This window comes from Marmota monax, unplaced genomic scaffold (assembly GCF_021218885.2).
Source record: "Marmota monax isolate L192 unplaced genomic scaffold, Marmota_monax_Labrador192_F-V1.1 WCK01_AAM20220418_F8-fsc00158, whole genome shotgun sequence".
Lineage (NCBI taxonomy): Eukaryota > Metazoa > Chordata > Mammalia > Rodentia > Sciuridae > Marmota > Marmota monax.
In genome coordinates, this window is record NW_026694092.1 from 1,968,812 (window position 1) to 1,990,629 (window position 21,818).

At 39.6% G+C, this 21,818-nt stretch overlaps 1 protein-coding gene across 4 annotated transcripts in view; it reads left to right on the forward strand.

The window, feature by feature from the left end:
• The window catches only part of Sytl5 (synaptotagmin like 5), a 257,975-nt gene that overhangs the window by 17,879 nt on the left and 218,278 nt on the right, over positions 1 to 21,818 (forward strand). For 3 of the 4 annotated variants that reach the window (XM_058585750.1, XM_058585751.1, XM_058585752.1), the window contains exon 2: positions 18,615 to 18,722. The exons of the other annotated variant lie outside the window; for it this stretch is intronic. The gene's annotated coding sequence lies outside the window, so the exon portion shown is untranslated. The remainder of the gene's footprint in view (positions 1 to 18,614; positions 18,723 to 21,818) is intronic. 4 annotated transcript variants of the gene reach the window in all.

Genomic DNA, 21,818 nt, shown 5'->3' on the forward strand with positions numbered 1-21,818 from the left:
GCAACTCAGTGAGACCCTGTCTCTAATTAAAATATAAAAAAGGCTGGGGAGGGCCTGGGGCTATAGCTCAGTGGTAAAGGGCTTGCCTTACTTGTGTGAGGCACTGGGTTCGATCCTCAGCACCACATAAAAATAAATAAAGATACTATGTGTTCATCTACAATGAAATAAATACTAAAAAAAAGGAGGGGGCTGCTGGGGATGTGGCTTAGTGGTTAAGCACCCCTAGGTTCAATCCTCTGTCTGGGGGAAAAAAAAACCCCAGCTAACAGAAATCTGTTTTATTTCAGTGTTCAGATAACACTGGGGAATTACAATGTAGAAAGGAAATGTTAAACTTGGAATCACATATATTGTGCTTTTAGTTCATCGTCCCTTCCCCTTTGTAGGGAGGCCTACTGTCCTCATTCTCCTTGCCTCTTGTCCTGCAGCCAGGTGTCAGAGGCCTACCTGTCCCCCTTCCATAAGAGCTATTGTTTTCATATCTTCAATTCTTTCCTTTCCTCCATACTAGAGGAAGCAAAAGCCCTTTATACTCATTATAAGTTTTGCCTAATGGATCCTGGGCATAACAAAGACATTGTTCTACATTCTTCTACAGAATCCATTGCTCCTCATTTGGCAATGTTCATTCATGGTTTCTCTAGTAGTTCAGTCTTGATCATGTAGTAATCTTACCTGCTTGGCTACCGAGGCTCTCCAAAGTGGCTCTGAAGATTTCAAACCCAGCATTTTTGTCCCCTGGTCCAATGGTTCACAAAAAGTGACTATGATAAACTTAATATTAGTGACTGAATTCAAAGCTTCTGGGTTTATTATAGTCAATCAAGTATTCAGTCATATGTTCAATGAGTTTGTGTTAAGGATCAGATACTCAACCGGAACCCCAAATATGATTTGGACACAGGTCTCACTTTCAAAAAGCTTCTATAGGGCCTGGGGATCTAGCTCAGTTGGTAGAGCACTTGCCTTGCATGCACAAGGCCCTGGGTTCAATCCCTAGCACCACACACACACACACACACAAAAGCTTATATAGCCTCTAGGGAAGAATTGACATAAACATGAATAAAAATAAATACAAGGTAGAAAGTTCTTTGTACCTTAAAATGGTCTGGAGAAAAAGTGCATTTATATCACTTGATAAGCAAGACTGTATAATTTGGCTGACTGCTACTTTCTAGTAGCTGCATAGGGCATTGAAGTTCAGCTGTACATCTTTGGATCCTGACAGACTTGGATTCAAATCCTGCCTCAAAACTGACATATAACTATATGATCTTGGGATGTTCACTTATGTTCACTGAACTTCAGTGTCCCCATTTATACAATGATGGTAATAATGCCTCAGAAGGTGGTGGGGATTCAATAACACATATAGCATATAAAGTGCTTGGCACATAGAAGGTATCTAGAAGATGCCTCTCCTTCTCCCGTTGCTCCATAAACTGACCAAATAGATGTAAATTCCCTAATGTGTGGATACTTTTCAGATAGCACATAGAAGAAAGAAATCACACCTTCCAATGTGAAGATATAAAATTGTAACATTTTGAAACATAAAATAGCAGCATAGTATCTCTCGACCTCTATCCTACCTTATTTTCTCCCTAGCACATATCATTTGAAATGTTGTGTATTTACTTCTCTGCTTACTGACTATCCCTTCCCTCCCAACAGAATTTATGTTGCTCAAGAGTAGGAAATTTGTCATTTAGTTTGTGCTATATAACTGGGATCTAGATCAGTGCTTAGCATATAATTGATACTCAATAAAATATGTTAAATGATTATTATAGGGGTTAAGACACATTTTAATAAAAATTTAGTTTTTTTTCCTTTTCTGTTTTTTTTTTTTTGTAATACTTGAGATTGAACCCAGAGGCACTAAACCAATGAGCCACATCCCCAGCCTTTTTTTGTATTTTAGAGACAGGATCTCACTGAGTTGCTTAAGACTTCACTCACTAAGTTGCTGAGGCTGGCTTTGAACTCATGATCCTCCTGCCTCAGTCTTTCAAGCTGCTAGGATTACAGGTCTGCACCACCATGCCCAGCTTCTGTAGGATTTTGTATTAACTTAAAAACTTTTCACAAGTGGTCCATCAGATACTGAGGTTTTACAACTGCATTGAGTCAGTTTTAGTCATCTCTTCGTTGTTTTTTCATTTATTATTTTCCTTGTGTTTTATTTGCCTGGCTCCAGAATACCTCTTTATTCCTGAACCTGATCAATCTCTTTCAACTCTGGTAATTTCTTTTTGAGTGGGGTGTCTATGATTTTACATTTTTATTTATTTATTTTTTTGGTACCAGGGATTGAACCCAGGGATGCTCAACCACTGAGCCACATCCTAAGCCCTTGTTATATATTAAATTTTTTAAAAAAAATATTTACTTTTTAGTTGTAGTTGGACATAATATCTTTTATTTATCTATCTATTTATTTATTTATTTTTATGTGGTGCTGAGGGTCAAACCCAGGGCTTTGCCCATGCTAAGCAAGTGCTCTATCGCTGAGCCACAACCCGAGCCCTATATTTTTAAAAATTTTAAGACAGGGTCTTGCTAAGTTGCTTAGGGCCTCGCTCAACTGCTGAGTCTGGCTTTGTTTGAACTTGCAATCCTCCTGCCTCAGCCTCTGAGCCACTGGGATTACAGGTATGCACCACTGTGCTCAGCTTGTCTACCATTCTTAAAGATTCTATCTTCCTATACATCCTCACGGTCGAGTTGAATCAGTCCAGGCTGATTTCACATTTCTAATTTCCAATCTGAGTTGTTTTGTTTCTCTCTGACTCAGTGATTTCTGTGTGACAGCTGCTTTGTCATATTTTTACCAGTAGGTGCCAGTATCTCATGAAATTTATGGAGACATATTTACCACTTTTGGAGGATTATCTGATGGAAAAACGTTCTTCCTATTGTGAAGAACCAGACAATGATAAAGGATCAATGATCAATGGGACCTGTTTGAACTGTTGTATTTAATCTAAATAATGTTATGTTCTCAAATGCCACTTCTGAATTCAATTATTAATTATCATGGGCTGGGGATATGGCCTAGTTGGTAGAGTGCTTGCCTCACATGCACAAGACCCCAGGGTTCAAACCCTAGTACCACAAATAAAAAAAATGAAAAAATTCTTAATTATCATAAATTACCAAGAAACCATAAATTATAAGAAACCAATTTTCGATCTCTTGGTGAAATCCTGGATGAATTCCTTTACTAGTATGTGTTCTCTGACTGGCATGGACTTTTTAAAAAACCTTGGTGCTCTTTGTTTTATTATATGACATTCATATCAGAAGAGTTAAACCCTTAGATTTTAAGTTTTTACCCTTGAATTCTTCCATGAGACCCAGAAACAAACTGGCTAAGGAAACAGACCCCTAACTGAATTCCAAAATTGCTAACTGTTCAACTTAAAGCTCCAAAGGGAGTTTAAGAAGAGGAAAATGGGGTGGGCTAGGGCTGGGGCTCAGTGGTAGAGCACTTGCCTACCATGTGTGAGGCACTGGGTTTGATTCTCAGCACCACATAAAAATAAATAAATAAAGAAAATAAAGGTCCATCAATAACTAATAAAAATATTTTAAAAAAGAAGAGGAAAATGTGTGCCAAAGGGAAAGATGGTGGGTCTATTCTTATCTCCAAGTTTTCCTGAAGTAACTTGTCATCTGTCTTACTAGGACTGGTCCTCATGACAAATGGAAGCAGGTAAACCAAGACAGTGCAAACTGATAAAATACCTGTTTGAATGAGTGTGGGGGAGATGGTTTTATGCAGTTTTACAAAACTCTTAGAAGTCACAAGTACTCTTTCTGTCTTGTCTCTCTGCTGGATTTCCATATCCAGCTTCCATCAACCACCTTAACATTTCTTGGGAGTGAAAAATGGTCTGAAAAGATGGTTAATCCATGAAACAACTTTAAAATACTTCTGAAAATAGTTTCAAAGAAGATATAATGGAAAAGCTGAGGTCCTATAGGTCTCGCTCACACCTTGTGTGAACCAATGATAGAAAGAAGGATTTGATTCTATGACTTAAGGATTGTACGGATCTTGCAAAAGGGAAGTTAAAGCATTAGATATATACTTGCTCAGAATCTTCTCCTGACTCCATGACACTTCCATATCTATCTATCTATCTACTGCCTGCACAGAGAGAATATCTGGTTTTCTGGGACCTGAAGCTTATACCATTTAAATGGCTACCATTAAGAAAAGGATTACAAAATAAAGACTTCATATATTCAACCTGACTAATCCACCTGATTTACTCACTGCAGTTCTATATTCCCTTACACCAGGGGTCAGCAAGTTACCTCCTGCAAGCTAAATCTGGGTCACTACCTGTTTTGGGATTGGAACACAGCCACACCCATTGGTTTATGGATTGTCTACCTTTACGCTATGATGGCTGGGTTGAGTGATTGCCATAGAGACCCAAAACCCTTGAAAACTTAAATATTTACTCACTGCTCTGTTATAGAAAAGATTTGCCAACTCCTTTCTCATACCATGGCTGTGTGGTCTGGCCCCACTTCTTTCTGAGCCAGTTCCAAAGGATCTAAAATAACCATTCACTGTGTTATTGGATGGTTCAAAGGTCAGCAGATTATATTAAGTAGCCAGATACTCATGTTGCTTCTTATTTTATCTTTTAAATTTTAATTGACACATGATGTTTAATTGACACACGATTTATGGGGTACAGTATGATAATTCAAGACATGGATACAATGTATAATGACCAAATTAGGGTACCTGGCACATCTATCACCTCAAAAATTTATCCATTCTATGTGTAGGAAACCTTCAGATTCTTCTTTTCTAGTTATTTTAAAGACCATGGAGGACCCTACTGTGATTTGTGGAAGCTAAAAAAGTTGATCTCAAAGAAGAAGAAAGTCAAATAATAGTCATAGAAACTAGGGTCGGGGGATGGGATAGAGGTTAGATAACAGGTATTAAAATACACTTAGGAGGGCTGGGATTGTGGCTCAGTGGTAGAGCACTTGCTTTGCATGTGTGAGGCACTGGGTTCGATTCTCAGCACCACATATAAATAAATGAATAAAATAAAGGTCCACCAACAACTTAAAAAAATACACTTAGAAGGAATTAGTTCTAGTGTTCATATTGCTCTTTTGATCTCATCCTCTGAGAAGTCCGAAATCAAATTTAATCCTCAGTATAATGACTCATCCCTGAGTCCTAGCACAATTATTTTTTTTCCTTTTCTCATTAAATTTCTGTTTTTGTCTTCATCTTAGTGGTAGTGATTTTTTTTTTAAATTTGTAAGTTACCTCGTTTCTCATTATTCCCTGGTAAGTAAACATGATTCAATATTTTCATTCAGTCAGTTGTTTAGACTTTAGAATATATGAAATAAGACCAGAATTTGCCATTTTAAAAGCCAGCTGCAGTTTGTGCTTGTAACTCTCATAACAGAATTTATCATTGGGGCATGTGAACTTTTGTGTTCATGGAAAAAAATATACCACTTCAATGCATCTCTTAGCTATGCAGAGGCAAGAGCCAGCTATCCAATTATACATAAAAATGTAAAATGTTGTCTTCTTTGGAGTTGCATCTCTGAAGGATTATTATGCTATTAGTGAACTTTTCTTATGTTTTTGCTTCCTTTGAAGGGAATATGTTATAGGCCCAGGAATTTGTGGGCACAAGGACAAGACAGACACCTCTAATCTGAGGAAAACAGGCGTTTTTTTCTTCAGTAACAGGATGGCATGCTGGGTAGCTAAAGATGAAGGAGATCAGTATAAAACTTCTGGGAATGGGTGTGAACTGTAGGTTCTAGGCAAAAAAAAAAAATGTCTTATGAACGAGTTCTAAAGTTTTCCTGATTAGTGTAGAAATTACCCTCTGTTTATGACAAAACTTCAATAAGGTTCATAAAACAATAGCCTAGTATTTATTCTGCTTTGATGAGAAATGGGCAGGGCAGTGTCTGCACTGGATAAAATACTGTTGAGTAAATTGAAATGAGGAAGCAACATGTAAAGGAAAGCAACATTGTGGAGGAAAAGATGGATAGAGGTGGTCTGGGAGGATAGGAGAGGTGGTTCTAGCAGAAGGTAAGATATATAGCCACCTTAGAGAAACTCATAAGCAGTTGAAAAGGTTATTTTCTTTGGCTTAATCAAAAGAGGGAGCACATAAAAGCATTTTCAAATATAGTTATTAGAATGGCTTTTGCGTTATGATTGAGACACATGAAAAATATACCTGATTGGGTTTTTTTTTGGTGGGGGTACAAGGGATTGAACTGAGGGGCACTTGACCACTGAGCCCCATTCCCCAGCTCTATTTTGTATTTTATTTAGAGACAGAGTCTCACTGAGTTGCTTAGTACCTGGCTTTTGCTGAGCCTGGCCTTGAACCCAAGATCCTCCTGCCTCAGCCTCCTGAGCTGCTGGGATTATAGGCACGTGCCACTGCACCTGGTTCTGATATGGTTTTGATCCTTCTAAAGAAGAAAAAGTTGACAAGAATTCAGAAGTCAGGCTGCACAAGGATTATCTGAAGGAAGTTACCTGCAAAAGGAATTGGAATTCAGGGTTGACTTAGTTAAGTCAAACAGATAAATTACTTTGGGGTAAAAATCTGAAACCAGGAAAGACCAATGCCCCTCAAAAAATCTTGTTTGAATATCTCTTGTTTTCATAGCAAGTATAAAAAGGCTGAGGGAATCTCTTAGAATCTCACTCTAGCAGATCCTGTGTCCTTGTAACCTTGCACATCCTCTGACCTATATCTAGACATAATCAGACTATCAAAAGATAAAGACAAAACAAGAGTCACAGAAGCAAATAACATCACGTACAAGGGATCTTCAATAAGATGGAGTAGCTGATTTCTCAGCAGAAACCATGGAGGTCAGAAGGTAGTGTGTTGATATATACTTTTTTTTTTTTTTTTTTTTTTTTTTTTAAATTTTTTTTTTATTGGTTGTTCAAAACATTATAAAGCTCTTCACATATCATATTTCATACATTAGATTCAAGTTGGTTATGAACTCCCAATTTTACCCCAAATACAGATTGCAGAATCACATCGGTTACACATCCACATTTTTACATAATGCCCTATTAGTAACTGTTGTATTCTGCTACCTTTCCTATCCTCTACCATCCCCCCTCCCTCCCCTCCCATCTTCTCTCTCTACCCCATCCACTGTAATTCATATCTCTCCTTGTTTATTTTCCCATTCCCCTCACAACCTCTTATATGTAATTTTGTATAACAATGAGGGTCTCCCTCCATTACCATGCAATTTCCCTTTTCTCTCCCTTTCCATCCCACCTCATGTATCTGTTTAATGTTAATCTTTTCTTCCTGCTCTTCCTCCCTGCTCTGTTCTTAGTTGCTCTCCTTATATCAAAGAAGACATTTGGTATTTGTTTTTTAGGGATTGGCTAGCTTCACTAAGCATAATCTGCTCTAGTGCCATCCATTTCCCTGCAAATTCTATGATTTTGTCATTTTTTAGTGCTGCGTAATACTCCATGGTGTATAAATGCCACATTTTTTTTATCCATTCATCTATTGAAGGGCATCTGGGTTGGTTCCACAGTCTAGCAATTGTGAATTGTGCTGCTATGAACATCGATGTAGCAGTATCCCTGTAGTACGCTCTTTTAAGGTCTTCAGGGAAAAGTCCAAGAAGGGCAATAGCTGGGTCAAATGGTGGTTCCATTCCCAGCTTTCCCAGGAGTCTCCATACTGTTTTCCAGATTGGCCGCACCAGTTTGCAGTCCCACCAGCAATGTACAAGAGTACCCTTTTCCCCACATCCTCTCCAGCACTTGTTGTTGTTTGACTTCATAATGGCTGCCAATCTTACTGGAGTGAGATGGTATCTTAGGGTGGTTTTGATTTGCATTTCTCTGACTGCTAGAGATGGTGAGCATTTTTTCATGTACTTGTTGATTGATTGTATGTCCTCCTCTGAGAAGTGTCTGTTCAGGTCTTTGGCCCATTTGTTGATTGGGTTATTTGTTTTCTTATTGTTTAATTTTTTGAGTTCTTTGTATACTCTGGATATTAGGGCTCTATCTGAAGTGTGAGGAGTAAAAATTTGTTCCCATGATGTAGGCTCCCTATTTACCTCTTTTATTGTTTCTCTTGCTGAGAGAAAACTTTTCAGTTTAAGTAAGTCCCATTTGTTGATTTTTGTTATCAACTTTTGTGCTATGGGTGTCCTATTAAGGAATTTGGAGCCCGACCCTACAATATGTAGATCGGAGCCAACTTTTTCTTCTATCAGACGCAGAGTCTCTGATTTGATATCTAGCTCCTTGATCCACTTTGAGTTAACTTTTGTGCATGGCGAGAGGAGGGGATTCAGTTTCATTTTGTTGCATATGGATTTCCAGTTTTCCCAGCACCATTTGTTGAAGATGCTATCCTCCCTCCATTGCATGCTTTTAGCTCCTTTATCAAATATAAGATAGTTGTAGCTTTGTGGATTAGTCTCTGTGTCCTCTATTCTGTACCATTGGTCCACCCTCCTGTTTTGGTACCAGTACCATGCTGTTTTTGTTACTATTGCTCTGTAGTATAGTTTGAAGTCTGGTATCGCTATACCGCCTGATTCGCACTTCCTGCTTAGAATTGCTTTTGCTATTCTGGGTCTTTTATTTTTCCATATGAATTTCATGATTGCTTTATCCATTTCTACAAGAAATGCCGTTGGGATTTTGATTGGCATTGCATTAAACCTATAGAGAACTTTTGGTAATATCGCCATTTTGATGATGTTAGTTCTGCCTATCCATGAACAGGGTATATTTTTCCATCTTCTAAGATCTTCTTCTACTTCTCTTTTTAGGGTTTTGTAGTTTTCATTATATAAATCTTTCACCTCTCTTGTTAGGTTGATTCCCAAGTATTTTATTTTTTTTGAGGATATTGTGAATGGAGTGTTTTTCCTCATTTCCGTTTCAGAAGTTTTGTCGCTGATATACAGAAATGCCTTTGATTTATGCGTGTTGATTTTATATCCTGCCACTTTGCTGAATTCATTTATTAGTTCTAGTAGTTTTTTTGTAGACCCTTTTGGGTCTTCTAGGTATAGAATCATGTCATCTGCAAATAGTGATAATTTTAGTTCTTCCTTTCCTATTTTTATGCCTTTAATTTCTTTCGTCTGTCTAATTGCTCTGGCCAGTGTTTCGAGAACTATATTGAATAGAAGTGGTGATAGAGGGCATCCCTGTCTTGTTCCAGATTTTAGGGGGAATGCCTTCAATTTTTCTCCATTGAGAATGATGCTAGCCTGAGGCTTAGCATAGATAGCTTTTACAATGTCGAGGTAAGTTCCTGTTATCCCTAGTTTTTCTAATGTTTTGAACATAAAGGGATGCTGTACTTTGTCGAATGCTTTTTCTGCGTCTATTGAGATGATCATATGGTTCTTATTTTTAAGTCTATTGATGTGGTGAATAACATTTATTGATTTCCGTATATTGAACCATCCTTGCATCCCAGGGATGAATCCAACTTGATCATGGTGCACAATTTTTTTGATGTGCCTTTGTATCCGGTTCGCCAGAATTTTATTGAGGATTTTTGCATCTATGTTCATCAGAGATATTGGTCTGTAGTTTTCTTTCTTTGAGGTGTCTTTGTCTGGTTTCGGAATCAGGGTGATGTTGGCCTCATAGAATGAATTTGGCAGAGCTCCTTCTTTTTCTATTTCCTGAAATAACTTGAAAAGTATTGGTATTAATTCTTCCTTAAAGGTTTTGTAAAACTCCGCTGTATACCCATCCGGTCCTGGGCTTTTCTTGGTTGGAAGTCTTTTGATTGCTTCTTCTATTTCATCTATTGTTATTGGTCTGTTTAAGTTGTGAGTATCCTCCTGACTCAGTCTGGGCAAATCATATGACTTAAGGAATTTATCAATGTCTTCACTATCTTCTATTTTATTGGAATATAGGTTTTCAAAATAATTTCTAATTGTCTTCTGTATTTCTGTAGTGTCTGTTGTGATATTGCCTTTTTCATCCCGTATGTTAGTGATTTGAGTTCTCTCTCTTCTTCTCTTCGTTAGCATGGCTAAGGGTCTGTCGATCTTATTTATTTTTTCAAAGAACCAACTTTTAGTTTTGTTAATTTTTTCAATAGTTTCTTTTGTTTCAATTTCATTGATTTCCGCTCTGATTTTAATTATTTCTTGCCTTCTGCTACATTTGCTGTTGTTTTGCTCTTCCTTTTCTAGGGCTTTGAGATGAAGTGTGAGCTCATTTATTTGTTGGTTTTTCCTTTTTTTGAGGAATGACCTCCAAGCGATGAATTTCCCTCTTAAAACTGCTTTCATTGTGTCCCATAGATTCCGATATGTTGTGTCTGTATTTTCATTTATCTCTAAGAATTTTTTGATTTCTTCCTTTATGTCTTCTGTAACCCATTGATCATTCAGTAACATATTGTTCATTTTCCATGTGATGTAGGATTTTCCCTTCCGTCTTTTATCATTGATTTCCAGTTTCATTCCATTATGATCAGATAAAATGCATGGTATTATCTCCACCCCTGTATATTTACTGAGGGTTGCCCTATGGCATAATATATGGTCTATTTTTGAGGAGGATCCATGTGCTGCTGAGAAAAAAGTATATCCACTTGATGATGGTTGATATATTCTATATATGTCAGTTAAGTCTAGGTTGTTGATTGTGATATTGAGTTCTATAGTTTCTTTATTCAGCTTTTGTTTGGAGGATCTGTCCAATTGTGAGAGAGGTGTGTTGAAGTCACCCATAATTATTGTGTTGTGGTCTATTTGATTCTTGAACTTGAGGAGAATTTGTTTTATGAACATCGCAGCACCATTATTTGGTGCATAAATATTGATAATTGTTATGTCTTGTTGGTAAATGGTTCCTTTTAACAGTATATAATGTCCTTCCTTATCCCTTTTGATTAATTTAGTCTTGAAGTCAATTTTATTCGATATGAGGATGGCCACCCCTGCTTGCTTACGAGGACCGTGTGCATGGTATATTTTTTCCCAACCTTTCACCTTCAGCCTGTGTATGTCTTTTCCAATCAGATGTGTCTCCTGGAGGCAGCATATTGTTGGATTTGTTTTTTTAATCCATGTTACCAGCCTATGTCGCTTTATTGGAGAGTTTAAGCCATTAATGTTTAGAGTTACTATTGATATATGGTTTGTACTTCCAGCCATGTTTGATTATTTATCTTCTTTTTTTTTTTTTTTAATTTAGTTTGTTTCTCCATGGTTAGCTTTCCCCCCGCCCTCTGTCTTTATAGAGGCACTTCCCACTGATGGTTTTGGTTATTGTTTTTCATTTCTTCCTCGTGTAGTGTTTTGCTCAAGATGCTTTGCAATGCTGGTTTTCTGGCTGCAAATTCTTTTAGCTTTTGTTTATCATGAAAGATTTTTATTTCATTATCGTACCTGAAGCTTAATTTTGCTGGATACAGAATTCTTGGTTGGCATCCATTGTCTTTCAGTGTTTGAAATACGTTGTTCCAGGATCTTCTCGCTTTCAGCGTCTGTGATGAAAAATCCGTTGTTAACCTTATTGGTTTACCCCTGAATGTAATCTGCCTCCTTTCTCTTGTAGCTTTTAGTATTTTCTCTTTGTTCTGTATATTGGATATCTTCATAACAATGTGTCTTGGCGTTGGTCTACTGTGATTTTGTGTGCTCGGTGTCCTGTATGCATCTACAATTTGTATATCCGTTTCCTTTTTTATTTCTGGAAAGTTTTCTGTAATTATTTCTTTCAGCAGGTTACTCATTCCCTTGGTTTGAATCTCTGTACCTTCTTCTATCCCGATGACTCGTAGGTTTGGTTTCTTTATGTTATCCCATATCTCTTGGATGTTTTTCTCGTGGTTTTTAACCAGCCTTTCTGAGTTGGCTAGGCTCTTTTCAAGATGATATATTTTGTCTTCATTATCTGATGTTCTGGCTTCTACTTGCTCCACTCTGTTAGTGATACTCTCAATTGAGTTTTTAATTTGGTTTATCGTTTCCTTCATTTCTAGAATTATTGTTTGGTTTTTTTTTATAATCTCAATCTCCTGATAAAGATGCTTAACTTCTTCTTTTATCTGTCTATGTAATTCATTTTCAAAGTGTTCTTTCACTGTTTGGATTTGCTGTCTCGTATCTTCTTTAAGGTTCCATTCCATCTGTCTAAGGTATTCCTTGAGTTCTTTATATGACCATTTTTCTGCTGACTCTAGGTCCTCCTGAATATTTAGGCTGTCCTTCATTGTTTGTACTCCTTTTCTTCCTTGCTTTTTTATGCTGCTCATGTTACTTCTTGTTCTGTTTGACTGCTGAGTTACTGTTTACTCTTATAGATTTATTTGATGCTTGAGAGGAAAGATATTAGAAGGGAAGGGAAGAAGTCACTAAAGAGAATGAGAGTAGGCAGGTAGAATTCAAGGAAGGGGGAATAAGAAGATTGAAAAGAAATGAAAAGACAAAAGAAACAAGAATAACAAAGATTAGATAATAAAGAAAGAAAGAAAAGACGGAAAAAAAAATTTTAACAAAAATAATAGTGATAATAAAAAATGAAAATTAAAATTAAAAAAAAATAATAATAAAATTAAAAAAAATTAAAAAAAATAGAAACATTGAAAAAAAATTAAAGAACAACAACAAATAAAAATTGAAAATGAAAGAAAAAGAAGAAAGAAAAAAAAAGAAAAAGAAAAGAAAAAAAATGATAATAATAATAATAATAAATGCAGTCCTAGAGTTCTATTAACTTCTCTTCCAGTAGGTGGAGCTGTGCCCACTGGGCCAAGCTTCTCCTGTCAATAGGTGGGAACCATTCACTGTGCAGCAGCTCTTTCTCCTAGACTGGGCGGGTCTCCAATCCTGAGTGTCTAGGGCCTTGTCTTGTGTTTCCTCAAGCCAGGCCGTGCTCACCTGTGGTGCTCACCACAATACTGGCTACACGCCAGGTCTGCTGCTCCTGGGAGCCCTGTTTTCATGAACACCTGGGCTCACTCTCCCTGTTTGCCTCCCTCAGACCCTAAGTTTGTAGAGCTTGGGGCTGAGATCCCCCAGCGAATTTGCTTGCCCTCCTGTAGCCACGCCCCCGGTAGCTGGTGCAAGAGACCTCAGTTGTCAGCACTGGTGGGAGCGGTAGCCGGGAGTTCCGCGCCGCGAGTCCTGCGCCACTCCTGGTTCCCTCGGTCTGGTTATTGCGTTCACAGGAGAGCTGGGAGTGGCCCTTAAGGTTTCCCCCGCTGTGTGGAGAGAGATGGCTAGGGGATTACACACCTGTCGCGCTGGTTTCACTGCAGTTATCTCCTCCGCCCATGACGCCATTTCTCTGCCATGGTGATATCCCATGCAAATGGTGACCGTTTGTTCCCTTTGCCGGATGACCAATGCAACGGGTGGGTCCTGACTGTCTCTCCCAATCCCCGTTTCAGTCCTGTGGCCACTGCCTATGAAGGCTCGGTTGGCTTTTACCTCTGTAAGTTCCTAAGGGCCGGCCAATTATTTCAGCGGGATCGTTAGTGCTGAGTCACATGAAGCAGGCGAACCGGAGCTTAATTGCCTCCGATTCGGGCTCTGTGTGTGTGTTCTGAGGGGCCCAGCCTGTACACCCCAGATCCACGTCAGCTCAGCATTGCCTAGTGATCCTGAGCAAACAGCATTTAGACAGTTTACGGCTCCCTATGCCCTCACAGTTGAAGATGTCAGAGACTTGATCTCTCTGCGCCTGCCACCATGTTACATCTCCTCAGTAATATTCATGTTGCCCTTACAGCTTCCTGGTATAAGCAAGTTCTTGGGATTATACAAACTGCTGCTTCTGTTTCCAGTCCAGATTTCTAGAAATGAAACTCTGGGCCGCGCTGACAAGCGTCCGCGCTTGTCTGCGACCGTAGCAGAGCCGCCCTGGCAAGCGTCCGCGCTTGTCTGCGCCCGTAGCAGAGCCGCCCTGGCCTCCGCAGCTCTTCAGCCCGGTGCCAGGCCCCAGGGGCCCAAGCGGCTGCCGCCGCGGCTCTCCGTCCCCCTCCTCCGGAGCACGGGTCCCCTGGCAGGGGGGTGCAGAACGACCCCAGAGCAGGCTCTGCCCGAAGGTGCAGCGGCGAACAGGCCACAGAGACGCTCGAGGCTGCAGTCCAGCCTTCGGAGGACAGGGCTCGGCACGCAGCCCAGCTGCAACCTCTAGGTGCGGCTGCCGGACAGTGTATACGGAGCCATCAAGACAGCAAGCAGAAAGCAAATGGCGGCTCCCGCGGAGTGGATTTTCGGCACAGAAACCACAGCCCCGCCAGCAATCCCAATCCACAAACTCTCCCTGTATAAAAAATATTCAAAAAACAAAAAAAAAAAGGCGGGGCGCACTGAGCTTTCTTTGCCCCGGGTACTTACAATCCACTGCTGATTGCACATTCAGCTTCTCCGCCCGGAGCGAAGCGAAAGAGGAAGCAGATGGGAGCAAAGCGCCCGCGGCTCTGAGCAGCCAAGCGTCTCTTTTTCGATTTCTTTGTTCTTCCTGCTCCTTGGCAAAGTGGTCCACTACAGATTAACGGTGAAAGGAGCTTTAACAGACTGTGCGAAATCTCTATTAAAGCCGCTGCTTTGAGCACCACGCTCAGCACTTCAGCAACCCCCGTACGCAGCGGCCATCTTCCCTCTCAGTTTCCGTGTTGATATATACTTGAAGTGTTGAAAGTAGGAAAAAAAAACTCCTGTCAACCAAAAATTCTATATCTATCAAAACTATCCTTCAAAATTGAAGGCAAGTTTAAGGCATTCCCAGATGGATAAAAACTGAATTAATTTATCGATAGCAGACTTGCTCAAACTAGAAATATTAAAGGGAGTCCTTTAGGCTGAAATGAAAGGACAATAAACAGTTATTCAAATACCATGAAGAAATAAAACACAACAGGAAATTAACTACATAGATGAATATATAAAAGGTAGCATAAATACATTTTTGTTTGTAACTCTTTTTATTCTATCTGAAGAAATAAAGCTTGCCAGTAAGAGTTCAATCCTCAGTACCTAAAAAAAGAAGACAACAAAATTATTGCTAGAGATGAAGAAATATGTGTGTGTGTGTATATATATTTTTGGTAATTGAACTCAGGGCACTCGACCACTGAACCACACCCCCAGCCCTATTTGTATTTTATTTAGAGACAGGGTCTCACTAAGTTGCTTAGTGCCTCACCATTGTTGAAGGTGGCTTTGAACTCACAATCCTCCTGTCCCAACCTCTGGAGCTGCTGGGATTACAGGCATGTGCCACCACACCCGGCAAGAAGCACATTTTTTAATGATAAAATTGTCAATCCATCAAGAAGATGTGACAATTAAGAGAGCAAAAGATGGCAGAAAAACATGTGATGGGAGGTATTGTTGTGACCATTTAACAAGATATAGTCTCAGAAATGGTATCTAATTACATTCATGGGTTTTGGGGATGGGGACCTGGGCTCTTGGGGTCATTTTTAGAAAGTGTACCTGCCAAATCAATGTACATTTTGCCATATATTACCTTGAACCCAGACATGTAAGCTATCAGTTTAGTCCTAATCAAAACACATAAGCCCTTACAGCAGAGAATTTTCTCACTAAAGGTAGAAGAGGGCAGAAGGGAAGGCCAGGGAGATTCAAAACAGGAGAAGGCTACAATGCACCATTGGTAGCTTTGAAGGCAGAGGGGACTACATGAGATGAAATATGATGGTGTTCACAAGCCAAGGGAGGCTGTCAGCCATCAGAAGAGGAGTGGGGAACTCAGTTCTCCAACTGCAAGGAAAGGGATTCTGCCACCAACCTAAATGAACTTTAGATGAAGCAGATTCTCGCCCTAGAGCCTCTGGATAAGAGCCCAGTGCAGCCAACACCTTGATTTCAGTCCTGTGAGATTGAGCAGAGAACCTAGCCAGTCCACCTGGAATTCTGACCTTCAGAATTGTGAGGTAATAAATGAGTATTGTTAGAAGCTGCTGTTTCTGGAAATTTGTTACAGAGCCATAGAAAAGCAATATAGCAGATCAACAGAGTACCAGTATAGAATCCCCTGTTAATTTATTTTTTACGTGGTAACTAAGGATTTACCACTAAGCTACATACCCAGCCATTTTTATTTTTATTTAGAGACAGGATCTCACTAATTTGCCTAAGCTGGCAAGTGAAAACATCCTGAGACAGGATCTCCATAAATTGCCCAGGCTGGCCTCGAACTTGTGATCCTCCTGCCTCAGCCTCCAGAGCACTGGAATTACAGGTGTGTGCCACTGCATTTGGCTTCTGTGTTAATTCTTATCTGTCTTCTTACCCTGATCACATGATTAAGGTACACAGCAAATGTATATAAACCAATGCTGTCTGGGGCAAGAGATGGGCCTGGTAAATTCAGGGATTTCCCAACCCAGACAAAATCTGTTTTATTATTGCTTCAAAAGGGGAATGAAGGGAAGGGAGAGGGATGGGAATAGGAAAGACAGTAGAATGAACTGGACATATCTTTCCTATATATGAATACATGACCAGTGAAACTCCACATCATGTACAACCACAAGAATGGGAAGTGATACTCCATGTGTGTATGATATGCCCATTACACACCCTACTATCATGTATATCTAAAAAGAACATATAAAAAAACCCATTATGTTCTATCATGGCAGCAGTTTGGGCTGTAATCTTGTGCGGGGGGATAGAAGAACCAAGGCAGTATTGGGTAATATGTGGGAAGGGCATATATGATCCAAGTGCACAACTTCAACTCTATTTTCACAGTAGCACATAAGGATAAGATGTATTTTCATGGGACCTGTAGAATCTGCAGGATCTAATTAGGAGATCTTTTTGGAAAATGAATAGAGAAATTTATCTAGGGATGTCCTTTCTTAACTGGTTTTCCCTCACTGAGAATATCCCTGCATTAAACACAGGTGGCAAAGACAATGTGTTAGTCGCCCTGCGGCCCCACCAAGTCCTGCTCTCAGGGGATGCATCTCTTCAATAGTAGCGGCCTCACCTTGTGCTTCCGTATGAATCAGTGCAAGATGGGCTTTAATACCCACTTATTTGCATTGAATTTTTCATTCTTTGTATTATCTCATCCTATTGTTCATAAGGTTGTATGCTTTGAGGTTTTGAGTGGGAAACAAAGATACCAAGACAGGAGTTTGATCCTTAATCCTCAAAATAAGAACTTCCCATCTCTATTATTCTCTCTCTCCTCTTCCTCCCTCTGCCTCTCCTGCCTCCTCTTTTGACCACTTGTGGTTTTTTTTTTTAAGTTTATTTATTGGTTCTTTTTAGTTATACATGACAACAGAATCCGTTTCTATATTATTATGAATGAGGATAAAATACAATAGATTGTAAAATGACCTGGCATTCAGGGTAAGGAGCCCCATTCAACCACACCTGGAGGCAAACTCATAGACATATTCAGGAGCACTGTCAAGGCCCATTTCAAATGTAAAAAAACCTTGAGGCTCACTTCTGGGAATATCTCCAGTCAAGTCCTTAGTCCCAGAGGTGGAAAACAGAAGGTGGGGGTGACCCCAGATGGAAGTTAGTAAAAGGGGGATGGAAGTGAACCTGGATGGTGGTCAGGATACCTTTTCAATACCTATTTTACATAGATTTTACTCCATGCTATAAACTCCTAAGCTACACACCATAAGGTTTTTCTGCAATCAGGCCCCCTCCCACATGGCGGGAGTTCTATCTTTTCTGGCTTAAATAAATCCTGCTCCATGTACTCGTGTACTCTTCCCTTCTGTGATTGCCTGTGGATTTTTTTTTTTTTCCCTTCAACATTTGTGAGACGAAAACCCAGAGGAAATTGGTGAAGCGGGGAATCTAGTCTCATCTCAAAACTCAGGTTTCAATTATACAATCTCTATCTCATTTTCATGCTCAAAGGCTAACACTCACTTGGGCTTTTTCTTTTTTAATCAGCTAAGCTCAGGAATTTTCAAAGATTAATTATGACAAGTTACTGTGAAATAGGAACACAGACCTTTTGGCAATTGCCCTTTCATCCATATGAAGGTTGAACTTTAAACAATTGACTAAGTAATGTACCTTTCATATGAGCCTGCATTTATGCAAACCTTTTATTTTTTTTTTTGGCACCAAGTTTTTGAGGTTGCTCTGAGACATAATTAACCCATTCCATAAGAAGATCAGTTACCTTTTAATTTTTTTTAGTTATACATGGGCACAATATCTTTATTTTATTTATTTATTTTTTATGTGGTGCTGAGGATAGAACCCAGGGTCTCACATGTGTGAGGCGGGCGCTCTACCACTGAGCCACAACCCCAGCTCAGATCAGTTTCCTTTCTAACAGGTTATTCCCTTGAGTATAAACTTATTCCTCAAGGTTGACTTCTTTCCATGTTTTAGTATCATCTTTGGTCCAGCTGACTTACTCTGTTTTGCTGGTATTGGTGTCGAATTATCTGGGGGGAAGACCTGTGTAGGACAGGAACAGGGCCTCACTTGAAACGGGACCAGGAGAGTATTGCTAAGAGGACAAAAAGAAGTGGATAGACTTAGATTATTTTATGTGCTGTCCACTGTCATCCTAGGTGTGCTGGCCAAGTACCATCAATTATACACATGAATGCAGTCAATCAGGTCGGAGTGCCCTAAATTCCAGGTGAAAGTTCCTTAAGTCTGAGGCATCTGTGTAAAAGGTAAGATGTGCTACATTTCCAAAACTTTGTGTCTAAAATCTTATTTATGGTGTGTCACAAACTCAATGCCTCTGTAGGCAGGACAGGTATATAATAGAAGATGATGTCAACTATAATAAACTGGGTGTGTGTGCTATCTGAAGGGGACAGTCATTCCCCAACCCCTGTCTAATGTTGCCACTCAGATTTTGTGACCAGCACTGCCTCATCCTCTGACTTTTTGAAAGAGGAAGCAGATGCATGAATTATTTTATATGAATTTTCCCCATTTATAAGTATTGTTTCAAACAAACTTAACACAACAGCCATGACAAAGAAAGCACTCCTGTAGGCTGGATTTACCTACTAGATCAGTTGATGACCTTTGAAACCAAGGGTTTCATGTTATCTCACTTTCCTTATTAGCACTCTCACTTAGAAGGTGTACATATTGAGTATACAAGCACTTTTTTTTTGGTGAAGGATAAGTGCATAATAAATGATATAATTTATGTAAGAATGACATCTTTTATATAAAAATCAACCTAGGAGTGTGAAGTGGGCCTGGAAAATTTAGAGGAAGTCAGTAATGAATAATGTGACCACTGTGTATCATTTATTAAGTTATGTGGTGACTCTGGGGAAAGAGGTCTGATAACCTATAATGGAACACTAATAAGAGACTTTGAAAAACCTGGCTAAACCCCAATAAAAAGGTAAGTGACAGAGTCTGGGGAAAGAAGTCATTCCTGAAGGCAGTTGGGTCCATTCTTCAAGGCTGTTTCTGAAAATAAAGCTTTAGGGAAGGACACAGAAGGATTTTGCTAGTCTTGCTGGCAGTTTGTGCGGTTGCTATGAATTGATGGTTAGAATTAGATGAATTTGTTGCCTAAACCAATTGGAGTTTCTGTTTGTTTTAAATTGGGTATACAATATATCATGCTCTGCAGCAATATTTAAATAGAATTTTAAAAGGACTAGGCCCAGTGGTGCATGCCTGTAATCCCAGGAGCTCCGGAGGCTGAGGCAGGAGGATCGTGAGTTCAAAGCCAGCCTCAGCAACTTAGTGAGGCCCTAAGCAACTCGCTGAGACCCTCTCTCTAAAGAATATCCAAAATAGGGCTGGGGATATGGCTCTGTGGTTGAGTGCAATCCCTGGTACCAAAAAAAAAAAAAAAAAAAAGACTTGGTTATTAAACATGTCAGAGGGATCACTAAAGCTCATTGTTATGGTTTGCATATGAAGCAGTCCCCAAATGCCCATATGTAAGTGCAGGAATGTTAGAGGGTAAAGTGATTGATTGAATTGCGATAATTGAATAACCTAATCAGTCCATGCTAATTTGAATGGGCTGAGTGGTAACTGTAGGCAGATGAGGTGTGGCTGGAGTAGATGGGTCACTGGTAGTGAGCCCTGGAAGTATTGTTCTTCTGGTGGCTCCTTCCTTTCTCCCTCGCTCTGCTTCCTGGCTGTCAAGAATGGCGCAGCACTCCTCCATCATGCCCTTCTGCCATTATGGTCAGCCTCATGTAAGGCCCAGAGAAATAAGACTTGGCCAACTGTGGGCCAAAACCTCTGGAACCATGAGCCAAAATAAACTTTCTCTCCTCTAAGTTGTGCATGTCAGGTATTTTGGTCAAAGTGACACCAAGCTGACTACACACTCATCAACTTCAGGAATTCTCTGCTACAACCCTCAGCTTGTGCCAGAACAGTCTCAGAGAGAAATGGAGAGTGTCTGATTACAATTTTGTAGAGTACTACGTGATACCTTTAATCCCTCTCTGATCATGAAATTCATTGTCGAAGTTAATATAATAATGTTGATTGAGGTACATAGATCTTCCTCATAAAAAAATCTGGGAACCGGGCTGTGGCTGTGGCTCAGTGCTAGTGCACTTGCCTGGCATGTGTGAGGCACTGCAACTTAGTGAGGGCCAAAGCAACTCACTGAGACCCTCTCTCTAAAGAAAATCCAAAATAGGGCTGGAGATATGGCTCTGTGGTTGAGTGCCATCCCTGGTACCAAAAAAAAAAAAAAAAAAACAGAGAGACTTGATTATTAAACATGTCAGAGGGATCACTAAAGCTCATTGTTATGGTTTGCATATGAGGTAGTCTCCAAATGCTCATATTTAAGTGCAGGAATGTTTAGAGGGTAAAGTGATTGATTGAATTGCGAGACCTATAACCTAATCAGTCCATACTAATTTGAATTGGCTGAGTGGTAACTGTAGGCAGATGATTCTCAGCACTACATATAAATAAATAAAATAAAGATCTAACAACAACTAAAAAAATATAAAAAAAATCTGGGGACCATAGAAGAAGCTATTGGTGCCCTGCTATGTCCCTTCAGTGTTCAACCAGACATGCAAAGGACTGCTTATTGAAACACCTGCTACTGCTACTCTTTGCTTGAGGACATTTTTTGTTTTATTTTTGTGGCCAAGGAGGTAAACTCAACTTATATTTGTAACAGGGGTTCACTTGATGCTTTGAGTATATCCCTTGTGGCTTTGAAACTTAGATTTTTTTTCTTTCTCCCAATCTTCTTTACCCTAAACTTCTCCTCCCTGATTTTCTCCTTCCTGATCTTCCTCTAATCTTATTTTCTCTGAATCACCTCTATAAAAGCCCCCTTTTCCTGTGGATAGGCAAAATCACAGCCTTTGGGACAGAAGTCCCCTGTATTTCTCCTTTGCTAGCAAAGCAATAAAACTTCTTTTTCCTTTTTCTCAAACTCTGTCCTCATTAATGGATCAGCATCGGGGAAAAGGATTGGGATTTTGGCAACATATTCAGGGCAAGATGGCCAGAAGTAGCCTTTAACCAATGACTGGTAAGGAGTTTTTGGATAACCAGTTCCCAGGTAATACTCATCTTGCTAGGCCAGGGACCACCCTGGGAGAACCACTGTACTAAAAGCATGAGTCACGTCCAGGACCATTTTAGAATTTGATCATGTATGGCTGGGGATATAGCTCAGTTGGTAGAGTGCTTGCCTCACATGCATAAGGCCCTGGGGTCAATCCCCAGCACCCAAAACAAAACAAAACAAACAAACAAAACCCAAAAAAACAACATTTGATCATGTATTCTTTTGGTAGAATAAT